A 21,967-nucleotide genomic window follows, 5' to 3' on the forward strand; every position below is an offset into this window, starting at 1 on the left:
GGACATGTGGAGCCTTCTGACTGTCCTGGAGTGGATTCTGTGGTGGATAGGTTGCAGCGGATCTGGAATCATGTGGTGGACAACTTGAAGTTGTCACAGGAGAAGGCTCAGCGTTTTGCCAACCGCCGCCGCGGTGTGGGTCCCCGACTTCGTGTTGGGGATTTGGTATGGCTGTCTTCTCGATTTGTTCCTATGAAGGTCTCCTCTCCCAAATTTAAGCCTCGATTCATTGGTCCTTACAGGATATTGGAGATCCTTAATCCTGTGTCCTTTCGCCTGGATCTTCCGGTGTCGTTTGCCATTCACAACGTATTTCATAGGTCCTTGTTGCGGCGGTACGTTGTGCCTGTGGTTCCTTCTGCTGAGCCTCCTGCTCCGGTGTTGGTTGAGGGCGAGTTGGAGTACGTGGTGGAGAAGATCTTAGATTCTCGTCTCTCCAGGCGGAGGCTTCAGTACCTGGTCAAGTGGAAGGGCTATGGTCAGGAGGATAATTCCTGGGTGGTCGCCTCTGATGTGCATGCGGCCGATTTAGTTCGTGCCTTTCACGCCGCTCACCCTGATCGCCCTGGTGGTCTTGGTGAGGGTTCGGTGACCCCTCAGTAAGGGGGGGGGGGTACTGTTGTGAATTTACCTTTTGGCTCCCTCTAGTGGCTACTAGTGATTTTACTCTGGGTATGTCTATCATCCCTTGTATGCTCACCTGGGTCGTTAGGTCAGGGGTGTTGCTATATAAGCTCCCTGGACCTTCAGTTCAATGCCTGGCAACGTTGATATCAGAGCTAATCTGTAGTGCTCTTGTCTACTGATCCTGGTTCCTGCGTGATTAAGCTTAGTCCGCTTTCTTGCTTTTTGCTATTTGTTTTTGTTTGCATTTTTGTCCAGCTTGTTCATTATCTGTATCCTTTCCTTGCTGGAAGCTCTAGGGAGGCTGGAGTTCTCCCCCCGGCCGTTAGACGGTTCGGGGGTTCTTGAATCTCCAGTGTGGAATTTTGTTAGGGTTTTTGTTGACCATATAAGTTATCTTACTACATTCTGCTATTAGTAAGCGGGCCTCTCTTTGCTAAACCTAGTTCATCTCTGTGTTTGTCATTTCCTCTTACCTCACCGTTATTATTTGTGGGGGGCTTGTATCCTACTTTTGGGGTCTATTCTCTGGAGGCAAGAGAGGTCTTTGTTTTCCTCTTCTAGGGGTAGTTAGTCCTCCGGCTGGCGCGAGACATCTAGCGACCAACGTAGGCATGTTCCCCGGCTACTTCTAGTGTTGGCGTTAGGAGTAGATATATGGTCAACCCAGTTACCACTGCCCTATGAGCTGGATTTTTGTACTTCGCAGACTTGCTGATATCTCTGAGACCCTCGCCATTGGGGTCATAACAGAGCGCCGTTTGACTTTTCAATGCAAAATTGACTGGAATTGAGATGGGACACCATGTCGCGTTTGGAGAGCCCCTGATGTGCCTAAACATTAAAAAGTGACACCATTTTGGAAAGTAGACCCCCTAAGGAACTTATCTAGATGTGTTTTGAGAGCTTTGATCCCCCAAGTGTTTCACTACAGTTTATAACGCAGAGCCGTGAAAATAAAAATTCTTTTTTTTCACAAATATGATTTTTTAGCCCCCCAGATTTGTATTTTCACAAGGGTAACAGGATAAATTGGACCCCAAAAGTTGTTGTCCAATTTGTCCTGAGTACGCTGATACCCCATATGTGGGGGGAACCACTGTTTGGGCACATGGCAGAGCTCGGGAGGGAAGGAGCGCCATTTGGAATGCAGACTTAGATGGATTGGTTTGCAGGCGTCACGTTGCATTTGCAGAGCCCCTGATGTACCCAAACAGTAGAAACCCCCAAAAGTGACCCCATATTGGAAACTAGACCTCCCAAGGAACTTATCTAGATGTGTTGTGAGAACTTTGAACCCCCAAGTGTTTCACTACAGTTTACAACGCAGAGCCGTGAAAATAAAAAATCTTTTTTTTCCCACAAAAATGATTTTTAGCCCCCCCAAATTTATATTTTCCCAAGGGTAACAAGAGAACTTCGACCCCAAAAGTTGTTGTCCAAATTGTCCCGAGTACGCTGATGCCCCATAAGTTGGGGTAAACCCCTCTTTGGGCGCACGGGAAAGCTCGGAAGGGAAGGTGCACTGTTTTACTTTTTCAATGCAGAATTGGCTGGAATTGAGATCGGACGCCATGTCGCGTTTGGAGAGCCCCTGATGTGCCTAAACAGTGGAAACCCCCCAATTCTAACTGAAACCCTAATCCAAACACACCCCTAACCCTAATCCCAACGGTAACCCTAACCACATCCCTAACCCTGACACACCCCTAACTCTAAATAAACAATGAAGGACAGCATCCAATCCAGGTGAAAGGTTAAAAAACGGATTTCTTTATTTGCCAAAGGTGCAACGTTTCAACCCACAAGGGTCTTTTTCAAGCATGCTTGAAAAAGACCCTTGTGGGTTGAAACGTTGCACCTTTGGCAAATAAAGAAATCAGTTTTTTAACCTTTCACCTGGATTGGATGCTGTCCTTCATTGTTTATTTGGTATGTACATTTTCCATGGGGGTCCAGTGGAACTAGGACGTGCATCCACATGTCTATTGTGCTGTCGGCCATTTGCTATTTTGTTACACCCCTAACTCTAATCCCAACCCTAATCCCAACCGTAAATGTAATCCAAACCCTAACTTTAGCCCCAACCCTAACCCTAACTTTAGCTCCAACCCTAGCCCCAACAATAACCCTAGCCCTAACCCTAGCCCTAACCCTAGCCCTAACCCTAACCCTAATGGGAAAATGGAAATAAATACATTTTTTTAATTTTATTATTTTTCCCTAACTAAGGGGGTGATGAAGGGGGGTTTGATTTACTTTTATAGCATTTTTTATAGCGTATTTTTATGATTGGCAGCTGTCACACACTAAAAGACGCTTTTTATAGAAAAAAAGTTTTTGCGTCTCCACATTTTGAGACCTATAATTTTTCCATATTTTGGTCCACAGAGTCATGTGAGGTCTTGTTTTTTGCGGGACGAGTTGACATTTTTATTGGTAACATTTTCGGACACGTGACCATTTTTGATCGCTTTTTAGTCCGATTTTTGTGATGCAGAATGACCAAAAACCAGCTATTCATGAATTTCTTTTGGGGGAGGCGTTTATACCGTTCCACGTTTGGTAAAATTGATAAAGCAGTTTTATTCTTCGGGTCAGTATGATTACAGTGATATCTCATTTATATCTTTTTTTATGGTTTGGCGCTTTTATACGATAAAAACTATTTTATAGAATAAATAATTATTTTGGCATAGCTTTATTCTGAGGACTATAACTTTTTTATTTTTTCTTTGATGACGCTGTATGGTGGATCGTGTTTTGCGGGACAAGATGACGTTTTCAACTGTACCATGGTTATTTATATCCGTCTTTTTGATCGCGTGTTATTCCACTTTATGTTCGGCGGTATGATAGTAAAGCGTTGTGTTTGGCCTCGTTTTTTGTTTTTTTTCCTACGGTGTTCACTGAAGGGGTTAACTAGTGGGACAGTTTTATAGGTTGGGTTGTTACAGACGCGGCGATACTAAATATGTGTACTTTTATTGTTTTTTTTTAATTAAGATAAAGAAATGTATTTATGGGAATAATATATTTATTTTTTTTCTTTATTTAGGAATTTTATTTTTTTTTGTTACACAAGTGGAAATTTTTTTTTTTTACATTTTTACTTTGTCCCAGGGGGGGACATCACAGATCGCCGATCTGACAGTTTGCACAGCACTCTGTCAGATCGACGATCTGACTTACTGCGCTGCAGGCTTACCAAGCGCTTGCTCTGACCAGGCACTCGGTAAGCCACCTCCCTCCCTGCAGGACCCGGATGCCGCGGCTATTTTGGATCCGGGGACTGCAGGAGAGGAGGTAAGAGACCCTCGGAGTGACGCGATCACATCGTGTTGCTCCGGGGGTCTCAGGGAAGCACGCAGGGAGCCCCCTCCCTGCGCGATGCTTCCCTGTACCGCCGGCACACTACGATCATGTTTGATCGCGGTGTGCCGGGGGTTAATGTGCCGGGGGCGGTCCGTGACCGCTCCTGGCACATAGTGCCGGATGTCAGCTGCGATAGGCAGCTGACAACCGGCCGCGCCTCCCCGTGAGCGCGGCCGATCGCGCTGGACGTACTATCCAGTCGGGGGTCATACGGGCCCACCCCACCTCGACGGGATAGTACGTCCAATGTCAGAAAGGGGTTAATCATGAGCCAGCGGTTCGATGTGACCGATTGGAAATATTTCAGGATTTCCGAATGTGCCGCTTCCACGTTTAAGTGTGTTTCTTCCACGTTTCCATCAATTCTGGGGACATAGGGAAAAATAAAAGTACATACGGAATCAGGACGGCGTTACTGAGATCAAGATATAGTTATATATTGGGTTCTCAGGAGGATTACCTTTGTATAGTTTCCTCCTGCTCCTTTACCATGTGAGCCAACTGTTGGAAGATGGAGCCCAGTTCAACTATGGTGGATTCTATGTTCTGCATTGTTTCTGTTCTGCTCTGAATATATGAGTTCTGAAAAAAAATAAAAAAAATTGTTTGTTCTTAATTATTGTTATTATTATTTTTGTAAAGTTAACCCCTTCACTCACTGCCATGCGCATATGTAATGAGTCACAACTTTAAATTTAGAGTTTAATGAAACTCTATAGAAAAGCGCAGAATCTTTATAAATGATACCCGGATCAATGCTCTAGAGTGCAGAAGCTTTTATTGTCCACTCCTGTCTCTATAAGTTTGGGATGGAAGCAACAGCAGGAAAAGTGAGGGATGGCTACTGCCATCCCTGAACATGTGCAAAGGGTGTACTACAAGAGCTTTTCTTCATGGTATCATCCTCTATGACTGGAGATGGGGACATGTGCTTTCTAAATGTCAAATTGACAGAAAGTGTTTTTAAGTGAAACACCTGCAGCATTTCTGAATCTGCACATCTGCAAATTTGTCCCCCTCTACATCAAATGGCTGAACTTGAAGGGTGTAGGTGTAAATGGACAAACTGGCTGTAATCTGCAGAGTCTGCTTCTCCTTACATTTGTAGGATTTGTGAGTTGTAGTCTTCAGGAAGGAGATGTTGCCGCTATCTATACTGAAGTTGAACTCTCTCGCATCCGCAACCGTTGTGTTTACATCGACATGGCCAAGGTAAAATTTGCCTTCTGTGGCGTTCAGTACAAAGTTGAACGAGATGTTGGCTTGAACAGAGGAACGAATCAGGGTTGCAAAATCATTACAGCAGTTTCCACTAGGAATGACTTTCTTGGGATCAATTTTGAACTCATAAAAAGTAGTCTTGTTATCCTTTTTCATGTAGGTGATATTTAGGCGCAACTCCATCTTAGCCATCAAACAATACCCAGCCTTTCCAGTAATATTAATATTGTAACTCCCAATCTCCGGTTTTAGTTTCAACAGGTTTTTATTTTTCCAAGAAAATTTAAGAAAGCTTCACAACAAAATCCCACGCAGGGGAATTTACATGAATATAATCAAATTCCGGATTAATTGTAACGGTTTTTAAACAATACAATTAAACACATAGACAAAGACAGGTAGTTGGAGAAGACAAGAGGGGAGGGGGGGGAGTAAGAGATCTATTGCTGCATCAGGGTATTACTAATCAGTCAATCAATGGTCAGGTACAGGGAGCGAGCCCGATAAAAACTATCGGATGTTAAATTGGTCTCATATAGATAGTGTTAAGACTTGGTCAAGATTACTGCTAGGGTTCCTCTCAATCCACGGTCTCCACAAATGAAAGTAAGGCTCCCAAGAGTCCTCTCTTGTTGCTTGTAATCGTTCACATAGCATGATAGTGTTCATCTTGTCAATTACTGAGGAAAGAGATAGGGTAGTTGTTTTCCATTTCGTTGCTATGTGTAACTTAGCGGCGAGGAACAGTTGATTGACTAAATTATGGAGCCTGCTGGAGAAGCCCGGGTGTCTGGCCCCCAGCAGGAATACCGTTGGATCTAACTGGATCGCCCCACCATATAACTCCTCTACAATAGATTTGATCTTAGACCAAAAGGTGGAAACCACCGGACAGTCCCACCACGTGTGCTTCAGATCGCCCAGGGCACCACACCCTCTGAAACACCGATCCGATAAGTTTGGGTAAATAACATGTAGCTTGCTCGGAACTAAATATGTTCTATGTAGGAGTTTGATGGATGTTTCTACTATAGAGGTTTGGAGACTGCCCTTAGTGAGAGAGCAACAACATTTTTGCCACTCCAATGGGGACATTGTCTTATTGAAGTCACTTTCCCATTGTATCATAAATTTCCAATCTCCGGTTTTGTGTCAAACTGTCTCAGTTGAGGGAATAGTCTCCTGCCAAGAAAACAACAAAGATGATAAAGAAAACAATAAGTATAAGAAAGATCTTAATCATGAGCCAGCGGTTCGATGTGACCAATTGGAAATATTTCAGGATTTCCAAATGTGCCGCTTCCACGTTTAAGTGTGTTTCTTCCACGTTTCCATCAATTCTGGGGACATAGGGAAAAATAAAACTACATACGGAATCAGGACGGCGTTACTGAGATCAAGATATAGTTATATATTGGGTTCTCAGGAGGATTACCTTTGTATAGTTTCCTCCTGCACCTTTACCATGTGAGCCAACTGTTGGAAGATGGAGCCCAGTTCAACTATGGTGGATTCTATGTTCTGCATTGTGTCTGCTCGGCTCTGAATATATGAATCCTGAAAAAATAAAATAAAATTGTTTGTTCTTAATTATTATTTTTTTTTAAGTTAACCCCTTTCATTCTTTGCCATGCGCATATGTAATAAGTCGCAACTTTAAATTTAGAGTTTAATGAAACTCCATAGAAAAGCCCAGAATCTTTATAAATGATACCCGGATCAATGCTCTAGAGTGCAGAAGCTTTTATTGTCCACTCCTGTCTCTATACCGTAAGTTTGGGATGGAAGCAATAGCAGACAAAGTGAGGGATGGCTACTGCCATCCCTGCACACGTGCAAAGGGTGTACTACAAGAGCTTTTCTTTATGGTATCATCCTCTATGACTGGAAATGGGGACATGTGCTTTCTAAATGTCAAATTGACAGAAAGTGTTTTTAAGTGAAACACCTGCAGCATTTCTGAATCTGCACATCTGCAAATTTGTCCCCCTCTATATCAAAAGGCTGAACTTGAAGGGTGTAGGTGTAAATGGACAAACTGGCTGTAATCTGCAGAGTCTGCTTCGCCTTACATTTGTAGGATTTGTGAGTTGTAGTCTTCAGGAAGGAGATGTTGCCGCTATCTGTACTGAAGTTTGGACTCTCTCGCATCCGCAACAGTTGTGTTTACATCGACATGGCCAAGGTAAAATGTGCCTTCTGTGGCGTTCAGTACAAAGTTGAACGAGATGTTGGCTTGAACAGAGGAAAGAATCAGGGTTGCAAAATCATTAGAGCAGTTTCCACTAGGAATGACTTTCTTTGGATCAATTTTGAACTCATAAAAAGTAGTCTTGTTATCCTTTTTCATGTAGGTGATATTTAGGCGCAACTCCATCTTAGCCATCAAACAATACTCAGTCTTTCCAGTAATATTAATATTGTAACTCCCAATCTCCGGTTTTGTGTCAAACTGTCTCGTGGGAGGGAATAGTCTCGTGCCAAGAAAACAACAAAGATGATAAAGAAAACAAAAAGTATAAGAAAGATCTTAATCTTGAGCCAGCGGTTCGATGTAACCGATTGGAAATATTTCAGGATTTCCGAATGTGCCACTTCCACGTTTAAGTGTGTTTCTTCCACGTTTCCATCAATTCTGGGGACATAAGGAAAAATAAAACTACATACGGAATCAGGACGGCGTTACTGAGATCAAGATATAGTTATATATTGGGTTCTCAAGAGCTTTACCTTTGTATAGTTTTTCTCCTGCACCTTTACCATGTGAGCCAACTGTTGGAAGATGGAGCCCAGTTCAATTATGGTGGATTCTATGTTCTGCATTGTGTCTGCTCGGCTCTGAATATATGAATCCTGAAAAAAAAATAAAAATTGTTTGTTCTTAATTATTATTATTATTATTATTTTTTTTTTTAAGTTAACCCCTTTCACTCACTGCCATGCGCATATGTAATGAGTCGCAACTTTAAATTTAGAGTTTAATGAAACTCCATAGAAAAGCGCAGAATCTTTATAAATGATACCCGGATCAATGCTCTAGCGTGCAGAAGCTTTTATTGTCCACTCCTGTCTCTATACCATAAGTTTGGGATGGAAGCAATAGCAGGAAAAGTGAGGGATGGCTACTGCCATCCCTGCACACGTGCAAAGGGTGTACTACAAGAGCTTTTCTTTATGGTATCATCCTCTATGACTGGAGATGGGGACATGTGCTTTCTAAATGTCAAATTGACAGAAAGTGTTTTTAAGTTAAACACCTGCAGCATTTCTGAATCTGCACATCTGCAAATTTGTCCCCCTCTATATCAAATGGCTGAACTTGAAGGGTGTAGGTGTAAATGGACAAACTGGCTGTAATCTGCAGAGTCTGCTTCTCGTTACATTTGTAGAATTTGTGAGTTGTAGTCTTCAGGAAGGAGATGTTGCCGCTATCTATACTGAAGTTGGACTCTCTCGCATCCGCAACCGTTGTGTTTACATGGACATGGCCAAGGTAAAATTTGCCTTCTGTGGCGTTCAGTACAAAGTTGAACGAGATGTTGGCTTGAACAGAGGAAAGAATCAGGGTTGCAAAATCATTAGAGCAGTTTCCACGAACTCACAAAAAGTAGTCTTGTTATCCTTTTTCATGTAGGTGATATTTAGGCGCAACTCCATCTTAGCCATCAAACAATACCCAGCCTTTCCAGTAATATTAATATTGTAACGCCCAATCTCCGGTTTTGTGTCAAACTGTCTCGTGGGAGGGAATAGTCTCGTGCCAAGAAAACAACAAAGATGATAAAGAAAACAATAAGTATAAGAAAGATCTTAATCATGAGCCAGCGGTTCGATGTGACCAATTGGAAATATTTCAGGATTTCCAAATGTGCCGCTTCCACGTTTAAGTGTGTTTCTTCCACGTTTCCATCAATTCTGGGGACATAGGGAAAAATAAAACTACATACGGAATCAGGACGGCGTTACTGAGATCAAGATATAGTTATATATTGGGTTCTCAGGAGGATTACCTTTGTATAGTTTCCTCCTGCACCTTTACCATGTGAGCCAACTGTTGGAAGATGGAGCCCAGTTCAACTATGGTGGATTCTATGTTCTGCATTGTGTCTGCTCGGCTCTGAATATATGAATCCTGAAAAAATAAAATAAAATTGTTTGTTCTTAATTATTATTTTTTTTTAAGTTAACCCCTTTCATTCTTTGCCATGCGCATATGTAATAAGTCGCAACTTTAAATTTAGAGTTTAATGAAACTCCATAGAAAAGCCCAGAATCTTTATAAATGATACCCGGATCAATGCTCTAGAGTGCAGAAGCTTTTATTGTCCACTCCTGTCTCTATACCGTAAGTTTGGGATGGAAGCAATAGCAGACAAAGTGAGGGATGGCTACTGCCATCCCTGCACACGTGCAAAGGGTGTACTACAAGAGCTTTTCTTTATGGTATCATCCTCTATGACTGGAAATGGGGACATGTGCTTTCTAAATGTCAAATTGACAGAAAGTGTTTTTAAGTGAAACACCTGCAGCATTTCTGAATCTGCACATCTGCAAATTTGTCCCCCTCTATATCAAAAGGCTGAACTTGAAGGGTGTAGGTGTAAATGGACAAACTGGCTGTAATCTGCAGAGTCTGCTTCGCCTTACATTTGTAGGATTTGTGAGTTGTAGTCTTCAGGAAGGAGATGTTGCCGCTATCTGTACTGAAGTTTGGACTCTCTCGCATCCGCAACAGTTGTGTTTACATCGACATGGCCAAGGTAAAATGTGCCTTCTGTGGCGTTCAGTACAAAGTTGAACGAGATGTTGGCTTGAACAGAGGAAAGAATCAGGGTTGCAAAATCATTAGAGCAGTTTCCACTAGGAATGACTTTCTTTGGATCAATTTTGAACTCATAAAAAGTAGTCTTGTTATCCTTTTTCATGTAGGTGATATTTAGGCGCAACTCCATCTTAGCCATCAAACAATACTCAGTCTTTCCAGTAATATTAATATTGTAACTCCCAATCTCCGGTTTTGTGTCAAACTGTCTCGTGGGAGGGAATAGTCTCGTGCCAAGAAAACAACAAAGATGATAAAGAAAACAAAAAGTATAAGAAAGATCTTAATCTTGAGCCAGCGGTTCGATGTAACCGATTGGAAATATTTCAGGATTTCCGAATGTGCCACTTCCACGTTTAAGTGTGTTTCTTCCACGTTTCCATCAATTCTGGGGACATAAGGAAAAATAAAACTACATACGGAATCAGGACGGCGTTACTGAGATCAAGATATAGTTATATATTGGGTTCTCAAGAGCTTTACCTTTGTATAGTTTTTCTCCTGCACCTTTACCATGTGAGCCAACTGTTGGAAGATGGAGCCCAGTTCAATTATGGTGGATTCTATGTTCTGCATTGTGTCTGCTCGGCTCTGAATATATGAATCCTGAAAAAAAAATAAAAATTGTTTGTTCTTAATTATTATTATTATTATTATTTTTTTTTTTAAGTTAACCCCTTTCACTCACTGCCATGCGCATATGTAATGAGTCGCAACTTTAAATTTAGAGTTTAATGAAACTCCATAGAAAAGCGCAGAATCTTTATAAATGATACCCGGATCAATGCTCTAGCGTGCAGAAGCTTTTATTGTCCACTCCTGTCTCTATACCATAAGTTTGGGATGGAAGCAATAGCAGGAAAAGTGAGGGATGGCTACTGCCATCCCTGCACACGTGCAAAGGGTGTACTACAAGAGCTTTTCTTTATGGTATCATCCTCTATGACTGGAGATGGGGACATGTGCTTTCTAAATGTCAAATTGACAGAAAGTGTTTTTAAGTTAAACACCTGCAGCATTTCTGAATCTGCACATCTGCAAATTTGTCCCCCTCTATATCAAATGGCTGAACTTGAAGGGTGTAGGTGTAAATGGACAAACTGGCTGTAATCTGCAGAGTCTGCTTCTCGTTACATTTGTAGAATTTGTGAGTTGTAGTCTTCAGGAAGGAGATGTTGCCGCTATCTATACTGAAGTTGGACTCTCTCGCATCCGCAACCGTTGTGTTTACATGGACATGGCCAAGGTAAAATTTGCCTTCTGTGGCGTTCAGTACAAAGTTGAACGAGATGTTGGCTTGAACAGAGGAAAGAATCAGGGTTGCAAAATCATTAGAGCAGTTTCCACGAACTCACAAAAAGTAGTCTTGTTATCCTTTTTCATGTAGGTGATATTTAGGCGCAACTCCATCTTAGCCATCAAACAATACCCAGCCTTTCCAGTAATATTAATATTGTAACGCCCAATCTCCGGTTTTGTGTCAAACTGTCTCGTGGGAGGGAATAGTCTCGTGCCAAGAAAACAACAAAGATGATAAAGAAAACAATAAGTATAAGAAAGATCTTAATCATGAGCCAGCGGTTCGATGTGACCAATTGGAAATATTTCAGGATTTCCAAATGTGCCGCTTCCACGTTTAAGTGTGTTTCTTCCACGTTTCCATCAATTCTGGGGACATAGGGAAAAATAAAACTACATACGGAATCAGGACGGCGTTACTGAGATCAAGATATAGTTATATATTGGGTTCTCAGGAGGATTACCTTTGTATAGTTTCCTCCTGCACCTTTACCATGTGAGCCAACTGTTGGAAGATGGAGCCCAGTTCAACTATGGTGGATTCTATGTTCTGCATTGTGTCTGCTCGGCTCTGAATATATGAATCCTGAAAAAATAAAATAAAATTGTTTGTTCTTAATTATTATTTTTTTTTAAGTTAACCCCTTTCATTCTTTGCCATGCGCATATGTAATAAGTCGCAACTTTAAATTTAGAGTTTAATGAAACTCCATAGAAAAGCCCAGAATCTTTATAAATGATACCCGGATCAATGCTCTAGAGTGCAGAAGCTTTTATTGTCCACTCCTGTCTCTATACCGTAAGTTTGGGATGGAAGCAATAGCAGACAAAGTGAGGGATGGCTACTGCCATCCCTGCACACGTGCAAAGGGTGTACTACAAGAGCTTTTCTTTATGGTATCATCCTCTATGACTGGAAATGGGGACATGTGCTTTCTAAATGTCAAATTGACAGAAAGTGTTTTTAAGTGAAACACCTGCAGCATTTCTGAATCTGCACATCTGCAAATTTGTCCCCCTCTATATCAAAAGGCTGAACTTGAAGGGTGTAGGTGTAAATGGACAAACTGGCTGTAATCTGCAGAGTCTGCTTCGCCTTACATTTGTAGGATTTGTGAGTTGTAGTCTTCAGGAAGGAGATGTTGCCGCTATCTGTACTGAAGTTTGGACTCTCTCGCATCCGCAACAGTTGTGTTTACATCGACATGGCCAAGGTAAAATGTGCCTTCTGTGGCGTTCAGTACAAAGTTGAACGAGATGTTGGCTTGAACAGAGGAAAGAATCAGGGTTGCAAAATCATTAGAGCAGTTTCCACTAGGAATGACTTTCTTTGGATCAATTTTGAACTCATAAAAAGTAGTCTTGTTATCCTTTTTCATGTAGGTGATATTTAGGCGCAACTCCATCTTAGCCATCAAACAATACTCAGTCTTTCCAGTAATATTAATATTGTAACTCCCAATCTCCGGTTTTGTGTCAAACTGTCTCGTGGGAGGGAATAGTCTCGTGCCAAGAAAACAACAAAGATGATAAAGAAAACAAAAAGTATAAGAAAGATCTTAATCTTGAGCCAGCGGTTCGATGTAACCGATTGGAAATATTTCAGGATTTCCGAATGTGCCACTTCCACGTTTAAGTGTGTTTCTTCCACGTTTCCATCAATTCTGGGGACATAAGGAAAAATAAAACTACATACGGAATCAGGACGGCGTTACTGAGATCAAGATATAGTTATATATTGGGTTCTCAAGAGCTTTACCTTTGTATAGTTTTTCTCCTGCACCTTTACCATGTGAGCCAACTGTTGGAAGATGGAGCCCAGTTCAATTATGGTGGATTCTATGTTCTGCATTGTGTCTGCTCGGCTCTGAATATATGAATCCTGAAAAAAAAAATAAAAATTGTTTGTTCTTAATTATTATTATTATTATTATTTTTTTTTTTAAGTTAACCCCTTTCACTCACTGCCATGCGCATATGTAATGAGTCGCAACTTTAAATTTAGAGTTTAATGAAACTCCATAGAAAAGCGCAGAATCTTTATAAATGATACCCGGATCAATGCTCTAGCGTGCAGAAGCTTTTATTGTCCACTCCTGTCTCTATACCATAAGTTTGGGATGGAAGCAATAGCAGGAAAAGTGAGGGATGGCTACTGCCATCCCTGCACACGTGCAAAGGGTGTACTACAAGAGCTTTTCTTTATGGTATCATCCTCTATGACTGGAGATGGGGACATGTGCTTTCTAAATGTCAAATTGACAGAAAGTGTTTTTAAGTTAAACACCTGCAGCATTTCTGAATCTGCACATCTGCAAATTTGTCCCCCTCTATATCAAATGGCTGAACTTGAAGGGTGTAGGTGTAAATGGACAAACTGGCTGTAATCTGCAGAGTCTGCTTCTCGTTACATTTGTAGAATTTGTGAGTTGTAGTCTTCAGGAAGGAGATGTTGCCGCTATCTATACTGAAGTTGGACTCTCTCGCATCCGCAACCGTTGTGTTTACATGGACATGGCCAAGGTAAAATTTGCCTTCTGTGGCGTTCAGTACAAAGTTGAACGAGATGTTGGCTTGAACAGAGGAAAGAATCAGGGTTGCAAAATCATTAGAGCAGTTTCCACGAACTCACAAAAAGTAGTCTTGTTATCCTTTTTCATGTAGGTGATATTTAGGCGCAACTCCATCTTAGCCATCAAACAATACCCAGCCTTTCCAGTAATATTAATATTGTAACGCCCAATCTCCGGTTTTGTGTCAAACTGTCTCGTGGGAGGGAATAGTCTCGTGCCAAGAAAACAACAAAGATGATAAAGAAAACAATAAGTATAAGAAAGATCTTAATCATGAGCCAGCGGTTCGATGTGACCAATTGGAAATATTTCAGGATTTCCAAATGTGCCGCTTCCACGTTTAAGTGTGTTTCTTCCACGTTTCCATCAATTCTGGGGACATAGGGAAAAATAAAACTACATACGGAATCAGGACGGCGTTACTGAGATCAAGATATAGTTATATATTGGGTTCTCAGGAGGATTACCTTTGTATAGTTTCCTCCTGCACCTTTACCATGTGAGCCAACTGTTGGAAGATGGAGCCCAGTTCAACTATGGTGGATTCTATGTTCTGCATTGTGTCTGCTCGGCTCTGAATATATGAATCCTGAAAAAATAAAATAAAATTGTTTGTTCTTAATTATTATTTTTTTTTAAGTTAACCCCTTTCATTCTTTGCCATGCGCATATGTAATAAGTCGCAACTTTAAATTTAGAGTTTAATGAAACTCCATAGAAAAGCCCAGAATCTTTATAAATGATACCCGGATCAATGCTCTAGAGTGCAGAAGCTTTTATTGTCCACTCCTGTCTCTATACCGTAAGTTTGGGATGGAAGCAATAGCAGACAAAGTGAGGGATGGCTACTGCCATCCCTGCACACGTGCAAAGGGTGTACTACAAGAGCTTTTCTTTATGGTATCATTCTCTATGACTGGAAATGGGGACATGTGCTTTCTAAATGTCAAATTGACAGAAAGTGTTTTTAAGTGAAACACCTGCAGCATTTCTGAATCTGCACATCTGCAAATTTGTCCCCCTCTATATCAAAAGGCTGAACTTGAAGGGTGTAGGTGTAAATGGACAAACTGGCTGTAATCTGCAGAGTCTGCTTCGCCTTACATTTGTAGGATTTGTGAGTTGTAGTCTTCAGGAAGGAGATGTTGCCGCTATCTGTACTGAAGTTTGGACTCTCTCGCATCCGCAACAGTTGTGTTTACATCGACATGGCCAAGGTAAAATTTGCCTTCTGTGGCGTTCAGTACAAAGTTGAACAAGATGTTGGCTTGAACAGAGGAAAGAATCAGGGTTGCAAAATCATTAGAGCAGTTTCCACTAGGAATGACTTTCTTTGGATCAATTTTGAACTCATAAAAAGTAGTCTTGTTATCCTTTTTCATGTAGGTGATATTTAGGCGCAACTCCATCTTAGCCATCAAACAATACTCAGTCTTTCCAGTAATATTAATATTGTAACTCCCAATCTCCGGTTTTGTGTCAAACTGTCTCGTGGGAGGGAATAGTCTCGTGCCAAGAAAACAACAAAGATGATAAAGAAAACAAAAAGTATAAGAAAGATCTTAATCTTGAGCCAGCGGTTCGATGTAACCGATTGGAAATATTTCAGGATTTCCGAATGTGCCACTTCCACGTTTAAGTGTGTTTCTTCCACGTTTCCATCAATTCTGGGGACATAAGGAAAAATAAAACTACATACGGAATCAGGACGGCGTTACTGAGATCAAGATATAGTTATATATTGGGTTCTCAAGAGCTTTACCTTTGTATAGTTTTTCTCCTGCACCTTTACCATGTGAGCCAACTGTTGGAAGATGGAGCCCAGTTCAATTATGGTGGATTCTATGTTCTGCATTGTGTCTGCTCGGCTCTGAATATATGAATCCTGAAAAAAAAAAAAAAATTGTTTGTTCTTAATTATTATTATTATTATTATTTTTTTTTTTTTTAAGTTAACCCCTTTCACTCACTGCCATGCGCATATGTAATGAGTCGCAACTTTAAATTTAGAGTTTAATGAAACTCCATAGAAAAGCGCAGAATCTTTATAAATGATACCCGGATCAATGCTCTAGCGTGCAGAAGCTTTTATTGTCCACTCCTGTCTCTATACCATAAGTTTGGGATGGAAGCAATAGCAGGAAAAGTGAGGGATGGCTACTGCCATCCCTGCACACGTGCAAAGGGTGTACTACAAGAGCTTTTCTTTATGGTATCATCCTCTATGACTGGAGATGGGGACATGTGCTTTCTAAATGTCAAATTGACAGAAAGTGTTTTTAAGTTAAACACCTGCAGCATTTCTGAATCTGCACATCTGCAAATTTGTCCCCCTCTATATCAAATGGCTGAACTTGAAGGGTGTAGGTGTAAATGGACAAACTGGCTGTAATCTGCAGAGTCTGCTTCTCGTTACATTTGTAGAATTTGTGAGTTGTAGTCTTCAGGAAGGAGATGTTGCCGCTATCTATACTGAAGTTGGACTCTCTCGCATCCGCAACCGTTGTGTTTACATGGACATGGCCAAGGTAAAATTTGCCTTCTGTGGCGTTCAGTACAAAGTTGAATGAGATGTTGGCTTGAACAGAGGAAAGAATCAGGGTTGCAAAATCATTAGAGCAGTTTCCACGAACTCACAAAAAGTAGTCTTGTTATCCTTTTTCATGTAGGTGATATTTAGGCGCAACTCCATCTTAGCCATCAAACAATACCCAGCCTTTCCAGTAATATTAATATTGTAACGCCCAATCTCCGGTTTTGTGTCAAACTGTCTCGCGGGAGGGAATAGTCTCGTGCCAAGAAAACAACAAAGATGATAAAGAAAACAATAAGTATAAGAAAGATCATGAGCCAGCGGTTGAATGTGACCGATTGGAAATATTTCAGGATTTCCGAATGTGCCGCTTCCACGTTTAAGTGTGTTTCTTCCACGTTTCCATCAATTCTGGGGACATAGGGAAAAATAAAAATAGATACGGAATCAGGACGGCGTTACTGAGATCAAGATATAGTTATATATTGGGTTCTCAGGAGGATTACCTTTGTATAGTTTCCTCCTGCTCCTTTACCATGTGAGCCAACTGTTGGAAGATGGAGCCCAGTTCAACTATGGTGGATTCTATGTTCTGCATCGTGTCTGCTCGGCTCTGAATATATGAATCCTGAAAAAAAATATATAAAAAATTGTTTGTTCTTAATTATTATTATTATTTTTTTTAAGTTAACCCCTTTCACTCACTGCCATGCACATATGTAATGAGTCGCAACTTTAAATTTAGAGTTTAATGAAACTCCATAGAAAAGCGCAGAATCTTTATAAATGATACCCGGATCAATGCTCTAGAGTGCAGAAGCTTTTATTGTCCACTCCTGTCTCTATACCGTAAGTTTGGGATGGAAGCAATAGCAGGAAAAGTGAGGGATGGCTACTGCCATCCCTGCACACGTGCAAAGGGTGTACTACAAGAGCATTTCTTCATGGTATCATCCTCTATGACTGGAGATGGGGACATGTGCTTTCTAAATGTCAAATTGACAGAAAGTGTTTTTAAGTGAAACACCTGCAGCATTTCTGAATCTGCACATCTGCAAATTTGTCCCCCTCTACATCAAATGGCTGAACTTGAAGGGTGTAGGTGTAAATGGACAAACTGGCTGTAATCTGCAGAGTCTGCTTCTCCTTACATTTGTAGGATTTGTGAGTTGTAGTCTTCAGGAAGGAGATGTTGCCGCTATCTATACTGAAGTTGGACTCTCTCGCATCCGCAACCGTTGTGTTTACATGGACATGGCCAAGGTAAACCACAAAAATAGACAGAGGCAGACAGCACTCACTTATCTGGGGAGCCCGTTCCACGTCCAGGGAACCCTCCTGGATATTCCAGAACCATCCAATGCAAAAATGAACAGCGCTCCAACCAGGTGTAGAAATCTCCAAAAAGTGCTTTATTTAAGCCATGGTATAGCAGCAACGTTTCGACCAACACTTGGTCTTTGTCAAGCATACACTACAGCATATAGGGCTGCCTTAAGTAGTGTGGATGCCAAACAGTGCACCAATCACCACCAAGTGCTGCCCACATAACACAATTAACAAATATTACATATAAAATAGACATCAGATATACACATACACATTTACAATTAATATCCACCCATATAAACATAACAACATCAAGTAATTCACTGTAAATCAAAAGATCTTCCGATGTTTACTCATGATCGGCAGTCACCACTTCCTGCATCTTCATTTCCATAGGAACGGTCAACCAATCGGCGATTCCGTAGTAACAACGTCATTGATACTGCAGTGTCCAATACCGGATCATGGCGCCAGAAGGAAAAACATCCTATCATCGCACCCAATGCATAATGCCCCATAGGTTTCACCCAATCTATAGGGTTCTTTAATAGGATTCCACTTACGTTGCCTCTGTATTGTTACTGGGTAATCAGCGTTTAGCCAGGGCACAACAGGGGAGCGCAGGCGCACGGAGCACAGGATAGGCCTCCACCCCCCGCCTGTAGCAGCGGTCCGCCTCCGACGCATCCCACGCAAGCGCCACCCCCCGGTCGCCTAGCAAAAGGACACCACAGGGGAGCGCAGGCGCACGGAGCACAGGACGAACCCCTGCCACATGACCGCAGAAGAGGTCCGCCTACACTGCGCAGTATGCACGCACCACCCCTCGGTTGCCTAGCACAGAGACGCCACAGGGGAGCGCAAGTGCACGATGCATGGAACGAGCCCCCACCACATAACCGTGGCAGCGGCGGCCCGCCCATAATGCACAGCGCGCACGCGCCACCACCAAAATGCTCCACACTATACTCAATAGCCCCTATCACAGGTCTAAAGGGAGCTACCACATAGAAGCGCAGGCACGCCTCATCCAGGACAAAAGCCGGCTAAGCCAGGATTCGCCATAGATGTAGATCGCGCGTGCGTAATCCACATGGGCTCAACTCACCTACGAATAAGGCACATATATTGCTAAAACATCCATTTCAGTAAATTATACCCAAATATTGGAATCCATAAACCATTTTTTAAAAAACCAAAACAATATCCCAAAATGACACATAAATCATAAAGAAAACCATAAATAAACACCTCAACACAAAAATACAAAAGGTGAAACTAACCATAATAACAGTACAATGAGACAGTCGGGAGGCAAAGGAGGAAAAAAGATAATGTATAAAAATCCATAATATATAAAAATCCATTTATTAATCAATATATAGACCATGCAATGTAAACCCATTACCAACTTAATCCATCCAGCCACCGACTGCCCCAGAGTATCCTGTAAAAATAAAAATAAAATCAAAATATTAACAAAAATATACTAAATCCAATGTCACATAAAAACAACAATATACTGACGACGCATTTAGTCTGAGGGGTGTGGAACCCATCACGTACAAAATTGTAGGTTAAAATCTAAATTTAAACCCTTGGGATGTAAAGACCCCAACGTGTAGATCCACCTCATCTCCTTTGTAACTGTACTCTATCACCCCCTCTCCTCAACACGGGAACACTATCAATTACCCTGAATCGTAGTTGATTTACTGAATGCCTTTGCTCCAAGAAATGTTTGGGAATTGGTAAATCCGTAAGGCCTGTCCTGATTGTACTTTTATGTTTGCTAATACGGTTTTTTACTTTCATAGTAGTCTCTCCCACATATGTCAAGCCACATGGGCATACGATCATATACACCACGTAGCTTGACAAGCAGGTACAGTTAGGTCCATATATATTTGGACAGAGACAACATTATTCTAATTTTGGTTCTAGACATTACCACAATAAATTTTAAACAAAACGATTCAGATGCAGTTGAAGTTCAGACTTTCAGCTTTCATTTGAGGGTATCCACATTAAAATTGGATGAAGGGTTTAGGAGTTTCAGCTCCTTAATATGTGCCACCCTGTTTTTAAAGGGACCAAAAGTAATTGGACAGATTAAATAATTGTAAATAAAATGTTCATTTCTAGTACTTGGTTGAAAATCCTTTGTTGGCAATGACTGCCTGAAGTCTTGAACTCATGGACACCACCAGACGCTGTGTTTCCTCCTTTTTGATGCTCTGCCAGGCCTTCACTGCGGTGGTTTTCAGTTGCTGTTTGTTTGTGGGCCTTTCTGTCTGAAGTTTAGTCTATAACAAGTGAAATGCTGCTCAATTGGGTTGAGATCAGGTGACTGATTTGGCCATTCAAGAATATTCCACTTCTTTGCTTTAATAGACTCCTGGGTTGCTTTGGCTTTATGTTTTGGGTCATTGTCCATCTGTAGGATGAAACGACAACCAACCAGTTTTGCTGCATTTGGCTGGATCTGAGCACGCAGTATGGCTCTGAATACCTCAGAATTCATTCGGCTGCTTCTGTCCTGTGTCACATCATCAATAAACACTAGTGACCCAGTGCCACTGGCAGCCATGCATGCCCAAGCCATCACACTGCCTCTGCCGTGTTTTACAGATGATGTGGTATGCTTTGGATCATGAGCTGTACCACGCCTTCACCATACTTTTCTCTTTCCATCATTCTGGTAGTCCCTTTTGTGTCAATTTATAACTCCTCCAGTAATCAGATTGGCAGGGTCCTGAAGAAACATTGGGCCTTTTTGCAACGGGGGCTTCCGTCTGTCTTGGGTTTCAGGTCCTATCCAATGATGTCGTTTAGGAGGGGACGGAATCTGAGAGATAAACTAGTGAAATCTGATAGTGGTACAGAAAAGACCTCAATTCAACAAGTTTTGAGCGCAACCAAGCATGGTAATTTTCCATGTTTGGGTTGTGCGTGTTGTAATAATTTATTGAAGGGGGAATTTTTTTATCACCCCCACACTGGCAAGAAAATGTTCTTGAAAGAAAGATATACCTGCTTGTCAAGCTACGTGGTGTATATGATCGTATGCCCATGTGGCTTGACATATGTGGGAGAGACTACTATGGAAGTAAAAAACCGTATTAGCAAACATAAAGGTACAATCAGGACAGGCCTTACGGATTTACAAATTCCCAAACATTTCTTGGAGCAAAGGCATTCAGTAAATCAACTACGATTCAGGGTAATTGATAGTGTTCCCGTGTTGAGGAGACGGGGTGACAGAGTACAGTTACTTAAAACAAAAGAGATGAGGTGGATCTACACGTTGGGGTCTTTACATCCCAAGGGTTTAAATTTAGATTTTAACCTACAATTTTGTACGTGATGGGTTCCACACCCCTCAGACTAAATGCGTCGTCAGTATATTGTTGTTTTTATGTGACATTGGATTTAGTATATTTTTGTTAATATTTTGATTTTATTTTTATTTTTACAGGATACTCTGGGGCAGTCGGTGGCTGGATGGATTAAGTTGGTAATGGGTTTACATTGCATGGTCTATATATTGATTAATAAATGGATTTTTATATATTATGGATTTTTATACATTATCTTTTTTCCTCCTTTGCCTCCCGACTGTCTCATTGTACTGTTATTATGGTTAGTTTCACCTTTTGTATTTTTGTTTTGAGGTGTTCATTTATGGTTTTCTTTATGATTTATGTGTCATTTTGGGATATTGTTTTGGTTTTTTAAAAAATGGTTTATGGATTCCAATATTTGGGTATAATTTACTGAAATGGATGTTTTAGCAATATATGTGCCTTATTCGTAGGTGAGTTGAGCCCATGTGGATTACGCACGCGCGATCTACATCTATGGCGAATACTGGCTTAGCTGGCTTTTGTCCTGGATGAGGCGTGCCTGCGCTTCTATGTGGTAGCTCCCTTTAGACCTGTGATAGGGGCTATTTAGTATAGTGTGGAGCATTTTGGTGGTGGCGCGTGCGCACTGTGCATTATGTTGGCTATGAAGTGGGCGTTCGAGGAGTGGCGACATTGGCTTGAGGGAGCCAAGCATCGCGTAGTGGTCTTAACGGATCACAAAAATCTGACTTATCTCGAGTCTGCTAAGCGGTTGAATCCTAGACAGGCTCGATGGTCGCTGTTTTTCTCCCGTTTCAATTTTGTGGTTTCATACCTTCCGGGT

General features: G+C 41.4%; 1 long non-coding RNA gene across 1 annotated transcript; it reads right to left on the reverse strand.

The window, feature by feature from the left end:
* Positions 1-4,213: 4,213 nt before the first annotated feature.
* LOC143809601 (uncharacterized) lies at positions 4,214-5,451 on the reverse strand. The gene is made up of 3 exons (XR_013222352.1): positions 5,100-5,451; positions 4,460-4,581; positions 4,214-4,364 (listed from the first exon to the last, which is right to left on the reverse strand). It is a non-coding gene; the product is annotated as an uncharacterized LOC143809601 (long non-coding RNA).
* Positions 5,452-21,967: the final 16,516 nt, after the last annotated feature.

Source organism: Ranitomeya variabilis, chromosome 2 (genome assembly GCF_051348905.1).
Source record: "Ranitomeya variabilis isolate aRanVar5 chromosome 2, aRanVar5.hap1, whole genome shotgun sequence".
Taxonomy (NCBI): domain Eukaryota; kingdom Metazoa; phylum Chordata; class Amphibia; order Anura; family Dendrobatidae; genus Ranitomeya; species Ranitomeya variabilis.